The 21,967-nt window shown below is 43.9% G+C and overlaps 2 long non-coding RNA genes across 4 annotated transcripts in view; both read left to right on the top strand.

Moving 5' to 3' along the window:
- LOC144457730 (uncharacterized) overlaps positions 1 to 21,967 on the top strand; it is a 268,762-nt gene that overhangs the window by 234,303 nt on the left and 12,492 nt on the right. The window lies entirely within an intron of this gene.
- LOC144457731 (uncharacterized) lies at positions 299 to 21,351 on the top strand. Its single transcript, XR_013487183.1, has 2 exons — positions 299 to 642; positions 21,074 to 21,351. It is a non-coding gene; the product is annotated as an uncharacterized LOC144457731 (long non-coding RNA).

Here is a 21,967-nt window from a genome sequence, read left to right as displayed (position 1 = left end):
CTCTCTCTCTCTCTCTCTCTCTCTCTCTCTCTCTCTCTCTCTCTCTCTCTCTCTCTATCTATCTACCTATTTACATATCTGTCTACCTACCTACCTATCTGATTTTTTTTTAATGTAGGATTTGAGCCTAGCTGCCAACACTGGGGATATGGAGGGGCTATATGTCTTTGAGATAGTGAGTTCCACCTGGCTTATTCTGTCCAATGAGGACCTCTTCCTGCATGGAGCCCACTGGGCCTGGGAAGCATGTGGGTCTATCAGTCATTGATGCAAATGTCATTGTGCCAAGGTATTTAGTGTCTGTGTGAAAGGGTCAGCCCCTGGTGACTCAGCCTGCTGGGAGCTCATAAAATGGAAATGACTCACCTCCAGCATTGAACAACAACTCCTAAGGTTAAGCCGCCAGCACCTGTCTGGGTCGTGGTTAGTTATTAACATGTTGCCAGGAAAAGTGTCATGGGAACAGAAGCCTGCCTTGCTCACTATGTGCACCCTGTCTTTGCAATACTTTGAGACAGTCGCTTCTCATCCTCTAACACCCTCACTCTACCACATGCTTCAACTGCAGAGCAACTCACAGATGCCGCTGGGTCTGCCAGGTGCTCAGTCAGCATAGTATCTATCCTTGGGATGATGAAAATGGTAGGAAAAATGAGGAGGGAAGAAAAGGGATGGATTAGGGCAAATGGAACCATCGTGGGTGTCTTCTTACCTGGAAGTCTATGCATCAGGGCCGAGGATCAAAGGATCCAGCCTCACCGTTGGAGCACCTGGGTCCTGATCTTGTGGTGGGAGTGGGAGCTTGGATGGAGGGGAGAAGTTGGGCTGGATTCCACCTTCTGTCGTGTCCTGCCCTGGAGCTCTGTCCCTGTGTCCTGCCCTGCCCTATAGGGGCCACCTCCAGAGTCCTGACTCCCATGGCCCTGCCAGCCCTTTGCCAGGGATGCCAATTAATGCTGACAGGTGGTGTAGGCCGCCCATTCCAGGGGCATAAGGAGGAGCTCCACCAACTCGTTTCACACAGGGAGTTGTCTGGCATGAGGGCCGTATACTCATGCCCCGTTGACCTTAAGCATTGAAGTGCAGCAAGGAGCTCCTCAGTGGCCTGCCATGCCACTAGAACCACATGGCCACAAAGTGTGGCTGCTTTTTTGTTGGTTGGAAAGAGTGGAAAGAGCCCTAGGCTGGGAGTCAGGAGACCTTCGTTCTGGTCCTTTCTCGGCCACTTTTTCACTTAATGAAGCTCCTTCATCTCTCTGACAGTGCTGTGCTGCAGCCAGCTTGTGCCCAAGCTGATCATTAAATTTTCAGTCTGAGCATTTACATCCTGGACGTTGCCAAATGCCGTAAAACAGGCCTTATTTGTTATTGTCTGAATTGTTGTGTCTATGGAGGAAATGTTGATAATGCAGCTTAAAAGTTAAAAAGTGTGTCCTGCATACACCCCCCTCTCCCAGTCAGTTGTTAAACATCTACCAGCACAGCCCTGTCTCTGACCTTTCGTTTTCTCATCTTTAAAATGGGGATAATCGTATTTGTGCTACCTGCCTCATTTGGTTTCTGTGATGAAAATGCTTTGTAAATTGTAAGGCTCAATACAAATATAAGTGGCTAGTAACATTGTTATTACACAGAGGTGCTCAGTGAGCAAGACTTTGTGTCTGTATAGAGTGCTTTAAATTTTGCAAAGTGCTTTCCTCGTAGTAATAGGTTTATAGGGAAAGTATTGTTCCCGTTTCACAAAACTGAGGGGACTTTCCCCATGTCACACTGCTAATAAGTGTCAGAGGCTGGATTTCAACCTAGAGTTCTGAGTGGGTCAAATTCCTGTGCTCTTTTCTCTGTACCTCACTGCCCAAATAAATGAGTTCCTACCTTGTTTGCTATCTCTTTGGCAAAGTATATACAACCTTATGGAGCATCATATGTAAACCTTAGGCTTTAGATGCAATAGAGCAGCTCTGTGAAATTAACCAGTATTTCTTAAGTGCTTGATGTGTGTCCAGCATTGCGCTTGTGGTTGATGTGGTTGATGGAGATTAAAATAACAATTACAATGTTAAGAGAATATATACTTTGCTTTCAGGGTGCTTCTTGGGAAGACCAAGGTTTCCATCAAAGAATCAGGAAATAAGAGGGCACAGATTTTAGTTGAGCACCTTGCATACAGCAAGTACTTAATTTGCATTTCCTGAAGTGAATCATTGAAGGCATGTCCTGGATCCTAAGATCATGAATTTAGTCCTGGAAGGGATGTTGGGCATCATCTAATCTAACCCTTTTATTTTATAGATGAGGAAACTGAGACCCCTAGAGGTTAGATGTCTTGCCCAACTTCACATAGACAGTATCTGAAACTGGATTTGAACCCACATCACATGTGGAAAGTACACGGGCTATTTGAGAAGTTAAGAGATTGAGAAGATCTTTGTGGACTAGAATAGTCAGGAAAGGTCCTAGGGTGGAAGCAAGGCCTTGAAAAAAAGAATGAGATTAGAGTTGATGGAGAGAGGAAGGGGCAGGGGGCATTCAAGGTGGGGGGAGGGAGCAACATGAATAAAAGCCTGGTGGCAGAAATTGTGTATGTTTGTGTGTGTGTGTGTGTTGTGTGTGTTTATTAGAGACAAGCCTGACTGATTTCTTTGAGGAACTAGTGGGAGAAGATGAGGCTGCATTGGAAAGTTTGAACCAGCTGGTACAGGGCTTTATGCCAAGGTGAGAAGTCTACTGTGAATAGCGCTTCACACCAGGCTACCAGAAAGCCCCATCACTGTTTGAGAAGGCTCTTATGTCTGGAGTTAAGAGCTTATTCACTAGATTATGGAGATGTGGGTTGTGAAAATATTCAGAGCCTTTACTCAGTATGGGGGCATAATAATACTTTGTAATTCCCTACCCCAATTATTCACTAAATGGATTTATGTGTAATATATATGTATATGTATATGTGTGCATGTATGTATGCATGTATGTATCTATACACTGGGCCTGGAGTCAGGAAGATCTGAATTCAAATGCAGCCCTAGACACTTACTAGCTGTGTGATCCTGGGCAAGTCACTTAACCTTCCTCATCTATAAAATGAGGACACACTGGAGAAGGAAATAGCGATCCACTCTAGTATCTTTGCCAAGAAAACCCCATGGGCAAATTCATGGGGTCACGAAGGGTTGGATATGACTGAATGACTGGACAACAAATATACATACGTAAATATATGTGTATATATACACACATATATACACATTCATATGCTCATATACAGAGATAGAGATAGATAGAGATTTCCCCCCTTACTTTCCCTTTAAGTTTTACCTTGTTTACTTCCTTACTACCTCATAGTTAGGAATCAAATTAGAGACATAGATTTAGAATCAGAAGACCTGGTTTGAATATTGCCACTTACTAGTTGTATGACCTTGGGCAAGTCACTTCCCCCTCTTTAGCCCTCATTTCCCCCCTAACCTCCAAAATGCTAAGAGGTTGAACAGAAATCCTTATTACAGGAGTCATTTAAAGTTGGCCACTAAGAAGTCCTGGAAGTAATGAGATAATTTTCACTAGGAGGAGGGGAGAAGAGAGGAAGATAGCTTTTCTTTCCCTCATTTCTGTGAGTCATTGAATTCTTCTCCCACCCCAGAAGCACCCAGGCTTCTTCAGTTCTGGCTTCACTGTCCACCCCTCCATTGTTGTTGAAGTCTCCCGTTGTGAATCCAGTCCAGGCATGTTCAGGAAGTTGTCCTGCTGCAGCCTGTACCACGTGATGTGATGGGAGGGCTGGGTCTCTGTGGCTGCAGCCCAGAAGGATCTGTTCTTTGCCTCTGGCCTCCCTTTCTTCCCCAGGTTCTACCATCTCCCCCACCCCCAGTAGGCAAGGCAAGGTGACTGAATGTGGAGGGCAGAGTGCCCGCTGGCATTGGGAGGATGGAGGGCCAAGGCTGTTGGCTTGGTCTGGGTTTTCTCCCCCCCTCCTTTCCCCTTTTTTGAAGGGAGTAGAGGGAAGAAGAGGGGGAGAGAGAGGAGAGAGAGAGAAGAGGGAGGTAGAGAGAGGAAAGAGGAGGAAGAAAAGAGAGACAGAGAGAGAAGGAGGGAGGAAAGGAGAGAGAGAGAGACTGAGAGAGACAGAGAGAGAGAGAATGAATGTGTATGTGTGCTGGGTGATTTCTTTTCCTTTTGTTACTGCACTGCCCACGCAGCTGGTCAAGGCTGTCCACAAACATGAAAACCCAGTTTGGGATCTTTAATTAGAAAAGTGTGAAGTAACCCAAAGTTCAGTGTGTTTTGAAGTTCAGATCAAACTCCCGGAAGCACATCTGGGTGGGGGGAGGCTAGGAGTGAAGAGGGGTGTGTGTGTATTGGGGAGGGGGTATGGTGAGGGGGTAGAGAATGTGTGTCAGGCTCTAAACGAGTCTTCCTGCTGCAGGCATTATGTTGTCTTTCTCATTTTTCTGCTCCTTTCCAGGATGCCCTCTCTGCATTCCTGGAGGACTGCTGGGGGGCAGAGCCCCCTGGGCCAGACTCTCCCCACTCCAAGGCAGGGTCCCTACCACCCAGAGGGAGCTGTTTATGGCTCTCTCTTGGTGGGGGCTGTTGGGAACCACATGGTTTATTTTTTCCTCTCCTTCCTGCTCTCCCCAAGGGAGGCCATATGGTGGAGTGTTCGGAGCACAGGGCTAGGAGCCAGAGGAGCTCAGGGCTCTGGGGACAGAGCTGGGGCCCTGATGCACTGTGTGTGTGGCCTGCTCCAGGAGCTCCCTGCCTGACCTCCCAGTGCCTCAAAGAGCCCAGCTGCAGCCATGGGTAACAGCTTGGCTCCATTGTGACTGGGGAAGGTGACGGAGCTGGAGGCTTGGTGTTTCATGCACGCTGGAGCTCTTGTTGGCAGGGCTCAGCCCAGCCAGGCATTTTTCCAGGTGGATTTAGCCTAACCTGATTGCTAAGGCTGAAGTTACTCTAGTGCCACACATATCCCACAATCCCCTCTCCCCCCAAAAAAGTCAGGGATACATAGCTGGGAGCTTGAGAGGTTTGAGGAAGAAAAGTATACGAGGAAGGTGAAGTTATGGAGTGGGTTTAGGGGAACGAAATACAAGGGAAGAAAAGAAACTTAGATTTGTGGGGGCCTGAGATTAGGGGCTAGAAGATGCCTGTGCTTTTCAACATTAAATAACATCAAATATTAATTATAAAAACAGCATGTAAATCAGCACCTTATTACCTCCACCCTCCTATAAAGTGAGAAGAAGTTGGACTCCCCAAGGTGAGTGAGTGGGTTGAGGGCACACACAGCAAAGAAAGGGCTAATTCAAATCAGAGGGATATGGCCTTGCTGTCAAAACCAAAACCACAACAAAAACCCAACCTCCCTAAACAGTGGGGACTAGTTCTGTGCTCTTGCCTGCCTTTTGTGTGTGGTTTATATCCAGAAGATGACCTTGGGATTCACCCAACTATGAAGAATTGACACCCAGACTCCCTCCTCATCTCTGACAGTACCAAAGCAAGCTTTTTGAGTTGGTTGGGACCTTTGAGATCATAGAACCAAATCCCCTAATTTTGCAGGTGAAGAGATTGAGGCCGGGTCAGGTTACTCTCAGGAACCAATGGCAGAGCCTGGATTTTTAACCCAGGTTCTTCTGATTACAATTCTAGCCTTCCTTCCAAGTTAATGCTAAACCCACCCCTGTGGAGCATACTGAAATATTTCCCAGTCTTCCTCCTCCCCATGCTGCAGCCAGAGTCAATCATTTGCTGCCCCTAGTACACATCCCAAACCTGTCCACTTCTGCGTCTTTGCTCATACTGTCCATGTCTGGAATATGTCCCTTCTCCCATCTCAGGGAGAGATGGGGGGATTTTCAATTCAAGTCAACAAGACTGGATGAAATGCCTACAGTATGCCAAAAAGACTGAACAAACCCTGCTCTCAAGGACCTTACCCTCTATTGAAGGGGAATATGTACAAAGGAATCCTTTGGAGATCCTACTCATCCTTCAGGGCCCACGTCAAACACATTCCATGAAGTCTTTCCTAATTTTGTCTCTCCTCTTCCTACCTCAGCCCATCCAGACTCAGAAATGATTATTCCTTCCTTTGATTTCACACAGCTAGCTCTTTTTTTAAGCCCTTCCTATGGTAGGTAGCACAGCGGATAGAGCACCGGGTCAGAAGTAAGGAAGGATCAAGTTAAAATCTGGACTTAGACACTTACTAGCTGTGTGACCCTGGGCAAGTCACTTTGCCTCTGGCTTTCTCAGTTTCGTTAACTGTAAAATGGGATAATAATAGCACTTATCTCCCAGGGTTGTGATGAGGATCAAATGTGATAATATTTGTAAAGCACTTAGCACAGTGCCTGGCACACTGTACGTGGTTAATAAATGTTTATTTCCTTCCTTATAACATTCCATTCCATCCTATAGTTGTTATGTATCTATACATGTACATCCCCTCCGCTAGATTATCTGTTTTGTGAGGACAGGCTTCATCATCTTTCTCTTTTCCAATACTATGCTTCACGAAAGCAAATGCCTAAGTAATAGACTCTTAATAAGTGGCTGCTGGATGAATGCCAATTGTGAGGGTTTCAGATGGATCCTGTAGCTGTGCACCAGATGAAAGCTTGGCCTTTTTGTGGTTATTGTTGTCTGACTCTTCGTGACCCTATTTGGCAGAGATACCGGAATGGTTTCCCATTTCCTTCTCCAGCTCATTTTTACAGATGAGGAAACTGAGGCAAACAGAGTTAAGTGACTTGCCCAGGGTCACACAGCTAGCAAGGGTCAGAGGCTGTATTTGAACTCAGCAAAATGGATCTTCCTGACTTCAGGCCTGGCACTCTATCCACTGTACCACCTAGCGGTCCTACTTGGTCTATAAGGGGATAAAATCTACGTTCTTGGCCTCTTTAGCGTAGTACTGAGCAGTCAATGAAAGATTGTCCTTAAAATTGCTGTTAGCTTACTGATAGATTTTAAGCTTCTCAAAGATAGGAACTGTCCTTTTCTTTTCCTTTGTGTTCCCATTGCTTTCACAACGTACAAGTACTCAGTACAGTGTATGCAATGTCAAGTACTCAGTAGGTGCTTAATAATTGTTACACTGTTACAGTGCTTTTTCTCATATGTACTAATGGAACATTCTAGTTGATGGTATAAATTCATACAATTCATGCCCCTGAAAGGAAGGGGTTCTTTTATCCTGGGGTCTGTGAACTTGTTTCTGAAAATATTTTGATAAATATATTTCAATATAGTTGGTTTTCTTTGTAATCCTATGCAGCTTATTCCCTTTAAAATATTATTCTGAGAAGAGGTTCATAGACTTCACCAGACTACCAAAGGGGGTCCATGAGACCCCCCCCCCAAATTTAAGAATTCATTTGGCTCAATGTCTTTGGGTTGGTTAGACTATTCCTGGGAGTAATTTCCCACTGCCTCTCCTTGTTCCAAGGGCGAGGTGGAAGAAATGGTATTGCATTTAGCCACCTGGCTTGCTTCTTCCTGGATATGGGGCTTGATGCAGGGCAGAAGGAAGTTTGGGACTAGATTATCTCTAGAGTTCATCATTCTGAACAAGCGTCTGGGGATAAATATGGGAATCTGGGTGGGTTGGCTCGGAAGTGCCTTTGATCTGCCTACTGTTAATGCTTTTCAGTTGAATGCCAGCAGAAGCAACCCCACCCTGGGCCAGAGAGATAACAGGCTGGGGCTTTCGCAAACGGGCCCCTTGATAGTGCCGGGTTTTATTGAGCTCTGATCGGGGCCCAATAGGATCTGAAGGCACCCCGGAAACATCAAACAGAGGAATAGGCGTTGCCTTGTGCAAAGAATCCTGAGTCCTGTGTGCATGGACCTGTGTGTGCACAGGCCTATCTGTTGGCACTTTACTCCATTGTGTTAAAGTCTATAGAGCAGAGATGCTTAGGTCTTGGAAATGACCTTGAGAAGTTATCTAGTCTAATCTTGTTAACCTCCAGGTGAGCCCATACCAAAATCATCTTCGATAAAGTTTTAGTACTTTTAGTAAGGAGAGACATTTGGTGTGCACATGCGTTTATGTTTGTAAAATATAACACAACATAATAAAATAGAAGATACGATGTGGTACGATATGATATGAGAAGGAGCCTGGTAATAGAGAAATGACCTCAGAATTAAGAAGACCTGGGTGACCCTAAGCAGGTCTCTTAAACTCTCAGTGCCCTGAGGCAGCTCTCTGAGACTATAAATTATAGAACAGATGCCAGTCTACACTGGTAAATGTAGGCACTCCCTATACTTATGAAATCAAAGGTCCAGTAAAATAATATTAATAAAATAATGAGAATAATACGAATAAACGTATACTGGAGGTACAAAGACTTAAAGTGAAATACTCCCCGCCCACATAGAGCTTACATTCTAGCAGGGGAGGCAACATATACATATATCGATTTATATAAAACACATAGAAAATAGATGCAAAGTAGCCTTGGAGAATAAGATACAAGCAGCTAAGGGGACCAGGAATAGCCTTGTACAGAAGGTGACATAAGCTGAATTATGAGCTTCTTGAAAGAAACCAGGGATTCTAAGATTCAAAGATGAAAAAGAAAGGCATTCCAGGCATGAGGGACAGCCAGTGCAAAGGCCCACAGATGGGAAGTAGTGTCATGGGTGAAAAATATCAAGGAGGCGTGGATGTTTGGGCCATAGAGTGACTGGAAAAGAATAATATGTTAGAAGACCAGAAAAATAGGAAGGGGCCAGGTTGTGAAAGTACCTTAAATGCCAAGCATAAAAGTTTATATTTGATCTGAGAGGTAATATGATCTGAGAGTGGTATGAGGTAGTCAGATCTGTAGTTTAGGAAAATCATCTGTATGAAGGATGGATTGGTGTGGGGAGAGACCAGAATCAGGGAGACCAGTTAGGAAGCTGTAACAGTTGTTCAGCATGAGGTGATAAAGGCCAGAACTGAGGTGGTAGCCATCTGACTGGAGAGAAAGGAATGTATATGAGAGGTGTTGTGGGTAGAAACAACAGGATTTGGCCATTGATTAGCTATGTGGAATGAGACTCAGGAGTCGAGGGTGACAGTGTGGTTGCAAACTTGGTGTCTAAAAAGATGATAGTGTCTTTGACAGCAATAGGAAAATTCATATGCACAAAGGGCTACAAAACTGCGCATCCGCTTCACTCCAATAATATCACTACTAGGTCTGTATCCCAAAGAGATTAAAAAAAAAGAAAAAGAAAAAGAACCTATTTGTACAAAAATATTTATAGCAGCTCTTTGAGGTGGCAAAGAATTGGAAATTGAAGCAGTGTTCGTCAATCAAGAATAAGAAAGTTCAGAAGAGGGGATGGATTGGGAGGAAAAGAGAATGAGTTCTATTTTAGACATAATGAGCTTGCTATTTCTGTATGCCTATAGAGCGTTCAGTTTAAATGTCTAGTAGACAGTTGGCTATGTAAGTCTGCAAATCTTGAGAGAGGCTGGAGTTGGGATGTACAGACCTGAGAATCATCTGCATAGACATTAGAATTAAATCCATGGAAGTTGATGAGGCCGCTAAGCAAGCAAGTACAGAGAGAAAAAAGAGGGACTAGGTCAGATCCTTAAAGTACCCTCCCATTTGGTAGGTGTGATAAATGGTCAGATGTAGGAAGAGAACCTAGAGAGAGCCATGTGATGCTAGCCCAGAGGGGAGAGGGTATCCAGGGGGAGAGGTCAACAATGTCCAATGCTGCAGAGAGGTCAAGAAGGGTGAGAATAATATTTGGCAATTAAGTGATTGCATTGGTAACTTTGAAGAGAGTCTTTCAGAGTAGTGAGATCAGTAAGGCAACAACCATTTATCCAGAGCTTCCTGAGTATTGGGGATTCAACAAAAGGCAAAAATATGGTCTCATATTCACTGAAGGATCTCATCTTTTATTGAGGGAGGCAACCTACAAATAACTCTGTGTGTGTGTGTGTGGTGTGTGTGTGTGTGTATACACACGCACACATGTATATATAATATGTTTATGTATATAATACATGAAACACACACACGTGTGTGTGCACATGTGTGTGTTTGTATAGCTAGGTGGCTCAGTGCACAGAGTGCTGGGCCTGGAGTCAGGAAAACCTGAGTTCAAATTCGGCCTCAGACACTTACTAGCTGTGTGACCTTGAGCAAATCACTTAACCTTGTTTGCCTAAAGTCACTGTGGAAAGAAATGGCAAACCACTCCAGTATCTTTGCTAAGAAAACCCAATGGACACTATTGGTGTTCTATGGTCCATGGGGTCATGAATAATTGGACATGATTGAACAACAACAATATATAAACACACACACGCACGAACTTAAGATATATACCATGTACATGGAAGGTAATCTCAGAAACAAGGCAGTCACACTGAGGATGGAGCTTGGGAAAGGAATCTTGCAGAAGGTAGGATTTGAGCTGAGTATTGAAGGTAATTGAAGAAGCCAGGAAGTCAAATTTCAGAGGATAAGAAGAGAATGAGAGGAGAAGACGTGAAGGTAAAAAGTGTAGATAGTTTTTGTTCAAGCAGAGAAAGAGAGGAAGGATATAGTACTATAGTCAGTGGTGCTCAGAGTAGGATCAGGACAGGACCTAGGATATACATACGTACATGATATATACACATACATGATGATATATGTATATATAAATACACATGTACACACTTATGTGTACATGTGTATATATATGCACACACATATGTGTAGATAGATATTGATATGATACAATGTAACTGTCAGGTTTCCTAGTAGGAAGGGACAAGAAGCTTAGAGGACAGACAGAAGTGATGAGAGCAAACCTTTCAGAGAAGTGTTTGGTCCAGGAACTAGAATGGTTAGTTCAGTTCTACACTTCTACAATGCCTACGCTGTGCCAGATATTACTGCCTTATACACAGGCGATATAATGCAGGGGAGAGAGTGATAGGGGTCATCTGAGAGATCCAGAGACAGGGATGTAGGAAAATTTGAGGAGGCTGAATGAACTTTCAGTGCAGATTGGGGTGGGAAGAATCTGGACATGCTTCATGGAGGAGGAGGCCGTACCCGAGGTCACCCTCAGAGGGAGAAAGAAGCTTATGACCCGAGATGATGAGGTGAAGTGTATTATTATACATTCAGACTTTTCTTAGGAGCACCATAACCTGCTGAACAGGAAAAAACTGAAAGTTGGCTGTGTGGGCTGTGGAAAAGAGTACCTACCTGATCACTAGGGTGTGCTGAGGGGAAGGGGGTGGTGGTCAGACATGTGTTTGCAGTGAAAGGGTTAGTGAGATAAATAGATAGGGGATGGGTCTGGGAGAGTGTTGTCTTTCCCCTCCCCCTCCCCTGCTGTTCCTCTTGGCTCCCAGTATTTCATGTAGACAGGCGAGCAGGCAGGATGCTGTGTGCTGTGTATCGGCCTCGAGAGACAGGAGCGGGGTAACACCACAATGCAAACAGAACATCTGGAAGTTTTTTAAGGTTTCTTTTTTTAACACATTTGCAAAAGTCAGGACATTTGCACACAAGGTTTACTGGTTGGAGAGAGCCCAGGGGTTTTAGTCAAGTAGGAGGGATTTGGGGGTGTTTGGTGGGGACAGAGGAAAAGTTCAATGCCAGAGGCAAAAAAATAATGTAAGTTCTTCTAACAAACTTGTGTGCAGAAAGGAAACTGTCAAAAGTGACTAATGGTGCAAACAGGGAACAGCTATAGTGATAGAGCTGGGGTTGAGGCCCTCCTAGGTCCTTTTTCTCTTGAGTCTCACTGGCATTGAACAACAACTGGGTCTCTTCTCTTTTTATCATTGAAATCAGCTGCTCTGAATAGACTCTGAAAGAATAGAAGGCCAAATTCTCTGAGAGAGGATGGGATACTCTTGGCATACTCCCCACCCTCTTTCTGCCTTTAGGCTGCTGGGAACCCAGGAGCTGGGCATGGGAGGCCTTGGGCTCTGGCCACGATGCTTAAAGACACATCCCCTTTCCCTCAAGCCAGAATTGGTTTTGAGGAGGTAGTATAGAGAGGGGGGTAAGGGGAAAGGGTTAACTCCTGGAAAAAAAAAAAGTCCTGGCTAGGCTCAGCGCTAGTCTGGCCTACCCAAGACTATCAGAGCACCTTGTGCTTCCTCTTCCTTCCCCCGCCTCCTAGTGTCATCCCAGGCTTGATGACTTTGGCCAAGGCAAGCAGGGAAAAAACTTGGCCCAGCATTGCAGCACCACATGCTGGAGATGGAAGAGGAAAGGGAAAAAAAGGCAATCTCAGCAGGGGATTCACCAGGACCCCAAAATGTCCTTTGAAAGAGGACAGGACTTCATGCTGTCCATGTCTTCCTCCCTCATGATTGCTATATTTTTTTTAAAAAGAGCCCCAGAATCGGGCTTTCTCGTTCTTTCCCCTCCTCCATCTGTTTGGTCGTGAAACTCTAGCTTGTGCCTATTTTCATGGCTTCGTTAAATATATGTGAAATCTTACCCAGCCCAATAGAGCCTTATGGTAGGGAACAAGACCCATTTTCTGTGGTTGAAGGCTTGAATGGGAAGACAGTCCACTTTTCCCATCTCTCCCTTACCATTTGCCAAAGTCCTCATTCTATCCTGACTGTTCTTTTCATGGGGATGAGCTTATCCTTACACCTCCTTGATATCTAGCTCATTATGAACTACTTATAGACAAAGGTATTGAGCCAATGAATTGAACGGAGGCATATTCATAGTAATAACTTCAAGAAGTTGCTTAGCCTGCCCTGTTTTTAATGGGAAAGTCAGTGACTCTACCTCTTCTGGGTTCAGTTGTCTTGCCACTCTGACTTTATGGCTTAGGGAGTTCCTTCTCAGGACTTATCTAAATCCCTCTTGCTCCAATTCAAGTCTAACCCTTTGTAAGGAAATCCTAGTAGCTGTGCCCTTGCATTAATCAGGAGCAGAGTTGACCTAGGGCCCTCTGCCTTCTTCTGCCTTGGATCAACACCTGTGGGTCTGGGATTACTCATACAGTACAAAGAGCCAGTAGCCCTTGCTTTAGGATTAGAATCCCCAACCTCACTTACTGAAGTTTCTCTTGTTGACACGTGGGCTTCCTTAGCCCAGAACCCTGTTTGCTTAGGCATCTGCTATCTCCTTGTTCCTCCCTGATTTAGCTGGCCAGCCTGGGCTTGACTTGCCTAGACTGATTTCCTACCCACCTGGCTCTTCCTGCTTTTAGCTAAAGCTCTGGTCCGGGCCCATTCCAACATTTCCTTGCCAACCTAATATGATTGTTCTCTGTGTTTTCTGCTGATTTGTGGGGAAATGGGATAGAGTCCTTTATCTGCACAATGTATCTTAATTTCACCAAAGTTTTTAATTGTGTTGTCCAGTAGTAACTGGGCCCTCACTATGGCAGGGCAGTGCTTTTACAACTCCACAATTGATTCTCCAACAACATAACTACTGTTGCAAACTTTTTCTTCCCTCCTTAAGCCTCCCACAGTACACTCTACACCCACTTTCTTGGCTGAGGACCTTGGCTCATCTTTTTGGAGAAAATTGAGGACTGGCTACAGGACTTTTATTTCCCCCCTTTCCTCATTTTGTGCTCCCTTGATTTTTAATACTGTTTCCTTAATCCTTCTCCTTGCCAAGGTCAATCCCTTTATATGTACCTTTGGTCTCATCCCCACCCATCTTCTTTAGTACATTGCCCTGACTGCTGTCCCCCTTCTCTCTAATCTTCAGTCTTTACCTACTGGTTCCTTCCTTTCTGCCTACAAATATGCGTGTCTCCCCATCCTTAAAAATCTTCATTATATCCTATCATTCCTGCTGGCACTTATATCTTTCCTCCCTTTCTCTGCCAACTCCTTGAGAAATTGATTTGGCACTCAATGCATACTTCCTTGACTTTCACTTTCTTCTTTCCGAAATCTTACTTCTAGCCTCAACAAAGTTGAAACTACTTTCTTCAAAGGCGTCAATTATCTAATTGTCAAGCCTAATAGCTTGCTTTCGGTCCTCATCCTTCTTGACCTCTCTGCAGTATTTGACACTATTGACTATCCTTTCTTCCTAGGTACTCTTGCCTCTGAATTTTCAAGACAGTTCTTTCTCCTGGTTTCCCTACCTCTCTGACTCCTCCTTCTCAGTTTACTTTGCTGGATCATCATCCCACTAATTGTGGGAGTAACCCAAGGCTCTGTCCTGTGCCATCTTCTCTTGCTACCCTCACTTGATGAACTCATCAGTGTCTTTATTGGTCTAAGACTGAGTCAGGCTGGTTCAGTGGTTCAGGTTTGGGACTGGAACAACCTGAGACACTTGTAGACTATCTAACATTTAATAAAGAAATTTCCTTAACAGTAGCATGGAAAGGATATTAAGCAAGGATATGACCAGATTCAGGCAGATGTGACCCCCATCATCTCCATACAGAAGTATGTTTGGTTAGAAGGATGTATTGACTTGCATAATATGGGGGCATTCATCAAGTCATAGGGGGCATCCTTTTATATGTTCCTTTTATATGCCCATGAAACTGGGAAGTCATGTCATTGTGTTGAGATAGTTCCTTGGACCAGTCAAGTGTCAGGGACAGCTTCCTTGCCATTTAGGGGGAAAACCGAAAAACTAGTTCATTCTATGTGGGAGGAATCCTAGTAGATGTTACTCCTACATCCCCTCACTTTGCAGGGTACTAGTCTTATAGATCTTCCACCACTTTAATGGTTTTAAGGCCATTATTTGACCACCATGACCTTGGAAATTTGAGAAATCTGGTACCTACAGCACTGGAGAAAGGGCTTAATGCAAGTAAAAGAAAAACAAAAATAGAAAAGCAGTTTTAAAAAATTATGTAATATTCCTTTGGAGTGACTGAATATAGAAGAAAGAAAAGGAAGACCAGGAATCCCAGGCTTTGCCTCTTTCATTCAGAAGGACAAAGTCCTGGATCTTAATGATCTGGTCCATCTGATGGGTGGTGTAAAATCTTTACAGCTCATGATGAGACTCCCAATATAAAGGGATGACAATGAAGAACACCATCATGACTATGGTACATTTTTGGCATAGTCATTGATTCTTATCATGTATAAGGATCATCTATTGTAAGGTAGTTAAGAGCAATTTTATATATACCCTCTTTTATGAAGCCTGTTCTGATGCCATGGTCAATATTGAGATGCTCTGTACCACCATCCATTCAATGTTCACTGGCCTACCAGCCAGGATCTCACCTTTCACTTGGAGCCCATGACAGTGGAGGAGAGGAAAGAATAATCTCAAATATTTGTCCTTCACCTCAGCTCACTGGGAGGATTTGCCAGAAAGTTCATGAATGAAAAAGCATTTGTGATCATTATTCAGTCATTTTCAGTTGTGTCTGACTGTGACCTCATTTGAGGTTTTCTTGGCAATGATGCTAGAGTGGTCTGCCATTTCCTTCTCCAGCTCATTTTATATATGAGGAAACTGAGGCAAACAGAGTTAACTTGCCTAGGGTGACATAGCTAGTAAGTGTCTCAGGCCAGGTTTGAACCCATGACGAGGAGTCTTCCTGATTCCAGTCCTGGCACTCTACCTACTATGCCATCTAACTGCCCTGAAAAAGTACAACCATGTGCAAAGCATAACAGTAAGCACTGGAAATATGACAGAAAAACAAGATTACTTTCTGCTCCCAAGAAGCTCACATTCAGATAGAAGAGGTTTCAAATGTAATTTGAATGGAGAAGCTTAGTGATCTTTAGGACACAACAGCAAAACAGATAGCAATGCATCTTTGAAAATGTCATATCCATTTCTGACTTGGAACCACTTGACAATGACGAGAATATTGATGGCTTGCTTCTTTTGAGGATGGCTGTGGAGACCAGGTTGGAAGTAAGACCAGTATCCAGGTTGGGGACAAGGGGAAAGCTATTCCTAAGGCTCTTGTGGTTTACCTGTGGGTGGAAGATGGATGATGGTTGATTGTGGTGCTGAAGGGCATAGTAAGTCTCTTCCCCTCAAGGACTGCTCCCTTCAGTGATGGTCTCTGGGAAGCACATTAGAAGCAAGGCCATTGGTCTGGACTCTTGGGCTTAGGGTTCCAGATTTCCTTCACCAAGGTTTAAGGGGAGATGGTGGTCATGGTTTGATCCACCTGGCACATGCCTCCCCTCAGATTGCCTGGCTACTTTAGTTAGACTAGCCTGCCTGCCCCATCTTGGTATTGTCATTACTAGATGGATGGCCTTGAAGTCAAGTCATGCATGGTTCTCTTACAGTAGGTGGACCAAGAAGAACATTAATCTCCAGGATTTAAGTCTCCACAGATAGGAGCTCATTAGACTAGTGGAATAAAGGGAACTGGGCTAGGACTGATAGCCCAGGAATGATAGCCCCTGCTGTCTACTGGCATCTGCACTACCACTGGTGCCAACTATTGGTGCCTGCTGTTTTGTCAAGCTTCAGTAGCTTGTTTTGGACCACACATTGAATCATCTGAGTTCTTCCTAACAGTCACATTCCCCCAAATTTGACTAAGTGGATTGGACCCTGGATTTTCCTAGGGTTGATCTCCTATTCTTATCTCTCATTCGGATCATCATTTTTGTCTTGTCCAGTCAACATGATATTATCAATGTAGTGGTGAATATCAGGAAATGAGGTCTTAGGTCTCTGACCACTAGATTCTCTGTGTGTGTGTGTGTGTGTGTGTGTATGTGTGTGTGTGTGTGTGTGAGAGAGAGAGAGAGAGAGAGAGAGAGAGAGAGAGAGAGAGAGAGAGTTAGCGAGTTAGCTCAAGTAGACTTATGGAAAGATTATGAATGTCTACTGGACTCCTTCCCAGATGAAATGAAAATACTTGAGCCTAGTCTCAGACACAGGAATAGAGAAAAAAGGCATTAGTAAAGTTGACAACTTCAAAACATTTCTCCTGGGCCTGGGCTACTTGGTTCATCAAACTGATAAAGAAAATGTCTTAGTATGATGACTGCTTTATCTAGCTCCTATGTGGGCCACAAAAAGCCACCAAGTGCCGTCTTCCTTCCTTACCAGCCACATAGGGTTACTGTAAGGAGAGATGGTATAGCAAAGTACTCTGGCCTCTTTCTTCTCCATCGTTTGGGAGGAGAAAGCTTTTACCCCACTTGTGATCAAGTTTTAACTACACACAATGGCTCAGGCAGCTCCAAGAGTTTCCATTTGGCCCAACTCACAATAACTAGCATAGAGGTTGCAGTAAGTTCCTGTATAGGTGCAGACTCCCAAAAATTCATGATGCCTCTTCTCTCTGTCCCCCACAACCTCCCACCCTTGCCCCATGGAAACTGATAGACCCATTGGTGATCCCTCACTCTATTAACTGGGTGGCTGTGTCTAGCAGTCCCTTGTATCTAAGCAGGGCAGGGGATTTAGGTGATGCCTTGGGTTCAAGTGAGTCTGAAAGGCCTTTACTGCCCCCTTTACATCCCCAGTTATGGGATGCCCCATAACATCCCAGTACTGGATGTTATGCTAAAGTTTTACTAGGACCCCCATGGACTGGTGATCAATCCATGTTTTAGTAATCACATTCAAAGCTCCAAAGGGGAGAGGGTATTGTCACCGTTCACTCTATATCTATATCTATGTCTAATCTATGTCTACGTCCTATCTATGTCTCCAATCTACATCTATATAAATATATACAATCTCTCTCTCTCTCTCTCGCTCTCTCTCTCCCCCTATATGTGTGTGTGTGTGTGTGTGTGTGTGAAATCTCCTCCATTAGAAGTTAAGCTCCTTGAGGTTTTTTTTTTAATCTTTGGGGTGGTTTTTTTTTTGTTTTTGCTTTTATCTTTGTATCTGCAGCACATAGTACATTAGTGGCACATACTAGGTGCTTAATAAATGCTTGTTGATTGATTTGCCTATCCCACTCACTTTTTCTCTCTTTCCTGGGCTATTCAAAATATATAATGCTGATATATTTTGCTTCTGGCAGAGGCATTTCACATGAGCTAGGAGATATGGTCTAATGGACAGGGCTGTGGTTTGGGAGGTTTGTCTGATAAACTCCCTGTGGGCCATAGCAACCGGCAATATAAAAAGAATCTAGCAGAGCTGGCTGGAGGTAAGATCCCGACATGGACGAGGCTTCCCATCCAGGGAAGTGACTCAGGCAGGGTAGAGAATGATGCACAACCAAAAAATGTCACTCCAGATGCTAAAGTTCAGTGGCAAGCACTTTAAGGACCTCTGGACTGTGTGTTTGTAGGCAATCAATCTACTTTTTAGGTACATTCTAATCCCCTATGCCTGAAATTGCCTTCCTGTAGGTTGCCTAACAGAGGTGTGTCTTTATCAAATAAATGAACTTCCTAGGAAGGGTTTGGTGGGGTAGGGAATGGCAGAGGTGGGTGGTGTTGCCCCAATACCATTATAAACTCATCAGATTGCCTTATAGCTTTTTACCCACTTATCTGTCTTTGTCTCCTGCTTTCTACTGTCTTATCTGGGTTTCTCTCCTACACTGGAACAGGAGAAGGTGCAATCTTGTGTGTTCATTCTTGATCTTATTTTGCAGACTTCTCACAGCCTTTTCTCTGCTTATCATCCTGCCAAGTCCATGAAGTTGCTGAGCAACAGGGAGGAAGTCCTGGTGTTATTCACCGGCTTGGTGCTGTTTAAAGTGCTGGCCTTGTGCATCTCCCTGGGAAAACAAAATCTTCTCATGGTGTTCCCTGATGCAGATCTGAAGGTTGTCATAGGGGAGGTGGAAGGAAATGATTGAAGAGGACTTAGTTTTCTTTTTGTATTTTTAAACCTAGGGGAAAGGGAGAGCCCTGGATGAGTGGCTGAAGCCAGGAACCTGGGAGCCAGGATTCTTGGGTCTCTTCTTTACTGTCTATTGTTATAGCTGGCTATAAGTCTGCTGACTTTCTCTTGGTACTTTGCACATAGCAGCCACAGTGAATTTTGAGCTTGACTGAATTATAGTTCCTCTTCTCTATAGAATGAGCCTAAACATCTGTCACGTAGGAAGTATGTGTGGACTTTAATTTCTTTGGGTAAACTACTCAGGTTTGTAGATGGAAGAATTCTAAAATGGAAATTTCTGGTCTGTTTCATAGCTTCTTACTCTCAGTTTATCCTGTTCTTTGGCAAAGAGTTTTGTCTTGCTCTATGCCTCCCTCCCTGTCTTTTTTAAGACCTTGTACTGTGACCTTCACTTGAATGTTTGGCACCTTTATCTCAGAGATCTTTGGCACTTCTTTTTGTCCAAGTTTCATTCAGTGTCCGTAAAAGAGCCTCCATTCCCACTGGGAACCACTGACCATCTTGGAGCTATTGAGAGAAATTGAGAGAAACCAGGTTGGTTCTCAGAATGCTCTCTTAGGGTTTGGTTCTGGTCCCTGCTTCAAAGATCATGGTATAGTTATTTCTCTCAGCTTGTTAATCATCCCATCCCACTAGCCAAGAGGAAGAACGGACCATATTGGTTCTACTTGTGTTGCAGTTGTCCAACTGGAATCCTGTGGTGGGGAGTTCTGGCTAAGTAGTCAGTTTGGGATCACACAGGTCCCAAGAGTTCTTCAATTTCTACCCAGAGAATCAGAGAGATTTCTTTCTCAGCATCCCTTATATCCTGCTTTCTCACTCTAAATTGTGCTGTTGATAAGCCCCCATCTATTACTGCATTTTTCAAGTAGTTAAATAGTGTGTTCGATGATGCTAATCACTTTTTGTATGCATTTTTTTTTATCATGTGAGTATCATATTTTCCTTGCCGTAAGAATGGAGGGAGGCAAAAAAATATTTGATACTGCTATCCTGTTTTCTCTGACCATCAGTGTCTTCTAGACTCTGCATCAGTTCCCAATTAGAAGTAAATAATGGTAAAGTAATAGCAAAACTAAACTGAAAATGAAAATTTGAATTAGAGATCAGAGCATCTTTGAACCCTGCCCCCCCCCAAGGCTTCCTCATTCTGCTTCTTTCTTACCTGCAGAAAAGAAGAATCTGACATCTTCTTCCATTTCTATCTTTGTTTTTGAAGCTGGGTCTCCCTATCTCACCTAGGCTGGGAGTAAGGCAGCCATCTGTAGAGAAGTTTTGTCTGGCTCTGGTTCAGATACGGTCCAGTTCATTTCTCTTTAGTCAGCCTGCTGGCCCCTTACTTGGGGCTATACTAATAACTTGGTGTTTAAGCCATTGCAACTCAGAACTCCTGAACTCAAGTGATCTACCAACCTCAGCTTCCCCGTGGTCAAGGGATGACAGGCTTGTGCTGTCATGCCTGGTTTGTATCCTCATCTCAAAGTAGTGGTAAAGATAGCCTGATCAATGATGATGGTAACATTCTTTTAAGATATGTTAACTTCCTGAGTTCAAATATGGCCTCAGACACTTAATAGCTGTGTGATCCTGGGCAAGCCGCTTAACCCTGTTTGCCTCAGTTTCCTCATCTGTAAAATGAGCTGGAGAAAGAAATGGTAAACCTCTCCAGTATCTCTGCCAAGAAAATCCCAAATGGGAACATGAAGAGTCAGACATGACTGAAAATGACTGAACAACAGCAACGGTCCTCTGTGATTTATACCTTGTTGGAGAGAAGAATATAATAGGAATTGTATCATTTTCTGGCCTCCTTTAAGTCCCAACTAGAATCCCATATTCTACGTGAAACTTTTCCCAACCCCTCTTAATTCCAGTGCTTCTTCTCTCTTAATTATTTCCTATTTATCCTATAGATAGCTTATTTATATATATTTGTTTGCTTGCTGTCTCCCCCATTAGATTGTGAGCTCTTTGAGGGCAGGGACTATCTTTTGCCTTGTATCCTCCAAACTAGCATACTGCCTGGCACATAATAGGCCCTTAATAAATGTTTATTGACTGACTGGTGAAGGATTCTTAATAATGAGACAGTGTAGAGAGAGGTTCTTCATAGTTAGTTCAACAATATCCTTTCCCCCTCCAAGAATTAAAAAATAATTCTCAAAAGCCCTATAGTTTATTTATCATGCCATGTGTTCTGTTCAGGATCCAGCACATTAGAGAATTTAAGGAAGTCCAACTGGAGTGGCAGAAACCAGAGATTAGTTCTTATGTTCTTTCATCCACAGGCCCTGAGAGGAAGAACTGGCAGATGGAAATACTGGGACAGAATGTCCAAGTTGGCTCTGCCTTCCCTTGAGTCTACCACCTCCAGCACTCTTTGCACTAGGATTTTTATCAGTGTAGAAGAAGAGCCATTGAGCCCAACAGATGGACTCCACCAGGGCCTGATCACCTTTTAAAAATTAACATTCTTGGATTTGGATTGAGAAGTATTTGCAACATGACCTTTCGGGGAAGAAAAATATCACATGCCAAGGGTCAATAAATCAATATTTATTAAGTACCTACTGTGTGCTAGTCACTGTGTGAGTGTTGGGTCTGAATTGGATGCTGACAGAGCTATACCCTAAATAGCAAGATCTTGGTGGTAATGAACTACAGCTGGGAAAGACTGCTGTGCTTTTCTGCCCTTGGTGCTTTTTAATACAAGTCATTGGGCAACCTGGACTTGGAGATTTTACCTTCCCAGGAATTGGAGGGCTCTCCACTGCACCTTCTCCCCAACGCCCCCCTCCCAGGTCTTGGCTTTTTTACTGGGCCTTTGGACTCTGATTTTTTTGTTTGCTCCGTTATCTTCAAGCCGGATACAGGGGTGAATAGTTAACAACTCTCAGGTCAAATGGGAGCTTAATTTTTCCTGCTCTTTCTCAAGGGCCTAGTGTTTACCCATTGCCATGGGAGCAGCCATGGAATTGATTTCCTGTCCCCTCCTGGTATTTTGCAGGCCTTGGCCCCCTAAGCTCTAGAGTGATGGTTTATGACCTAATATTGCAGGCCTACTAGTTACTTACTTTAGAGTTTCTGACATTTGGATGGTAGAAGGAAAAGTTCCTTGGGAGCCAGGGCATCTATACTGAAATATAGTATTTCCCCCATGTCCCCCTCATCAAGATTACTTC

This window comes from Phascolarctos cinereus, unplaced genomic scaffold, assembly GCF_003287225.1.
Source record: "Phascolarctos cinereus isolate Bilbo 61053 unplaced genomic scaffold, phaCin_HiC Scaffold_5;HRSCAF=322, whole genome shotgun sequence".
In the NCBI taxonomy this organism is placed as follows: domain Eukaryota; kingdom Metazoa; phylum Chordata; class Mammalia; order Diprotodontia; family Phascolarctidae; genus Phascolarctos; species Phascolarctos cinereus.
Note: the sequence above shows the minus strand (reverse complement) of the source record. Positions and strands in the feature narration are given on the sequence as shown.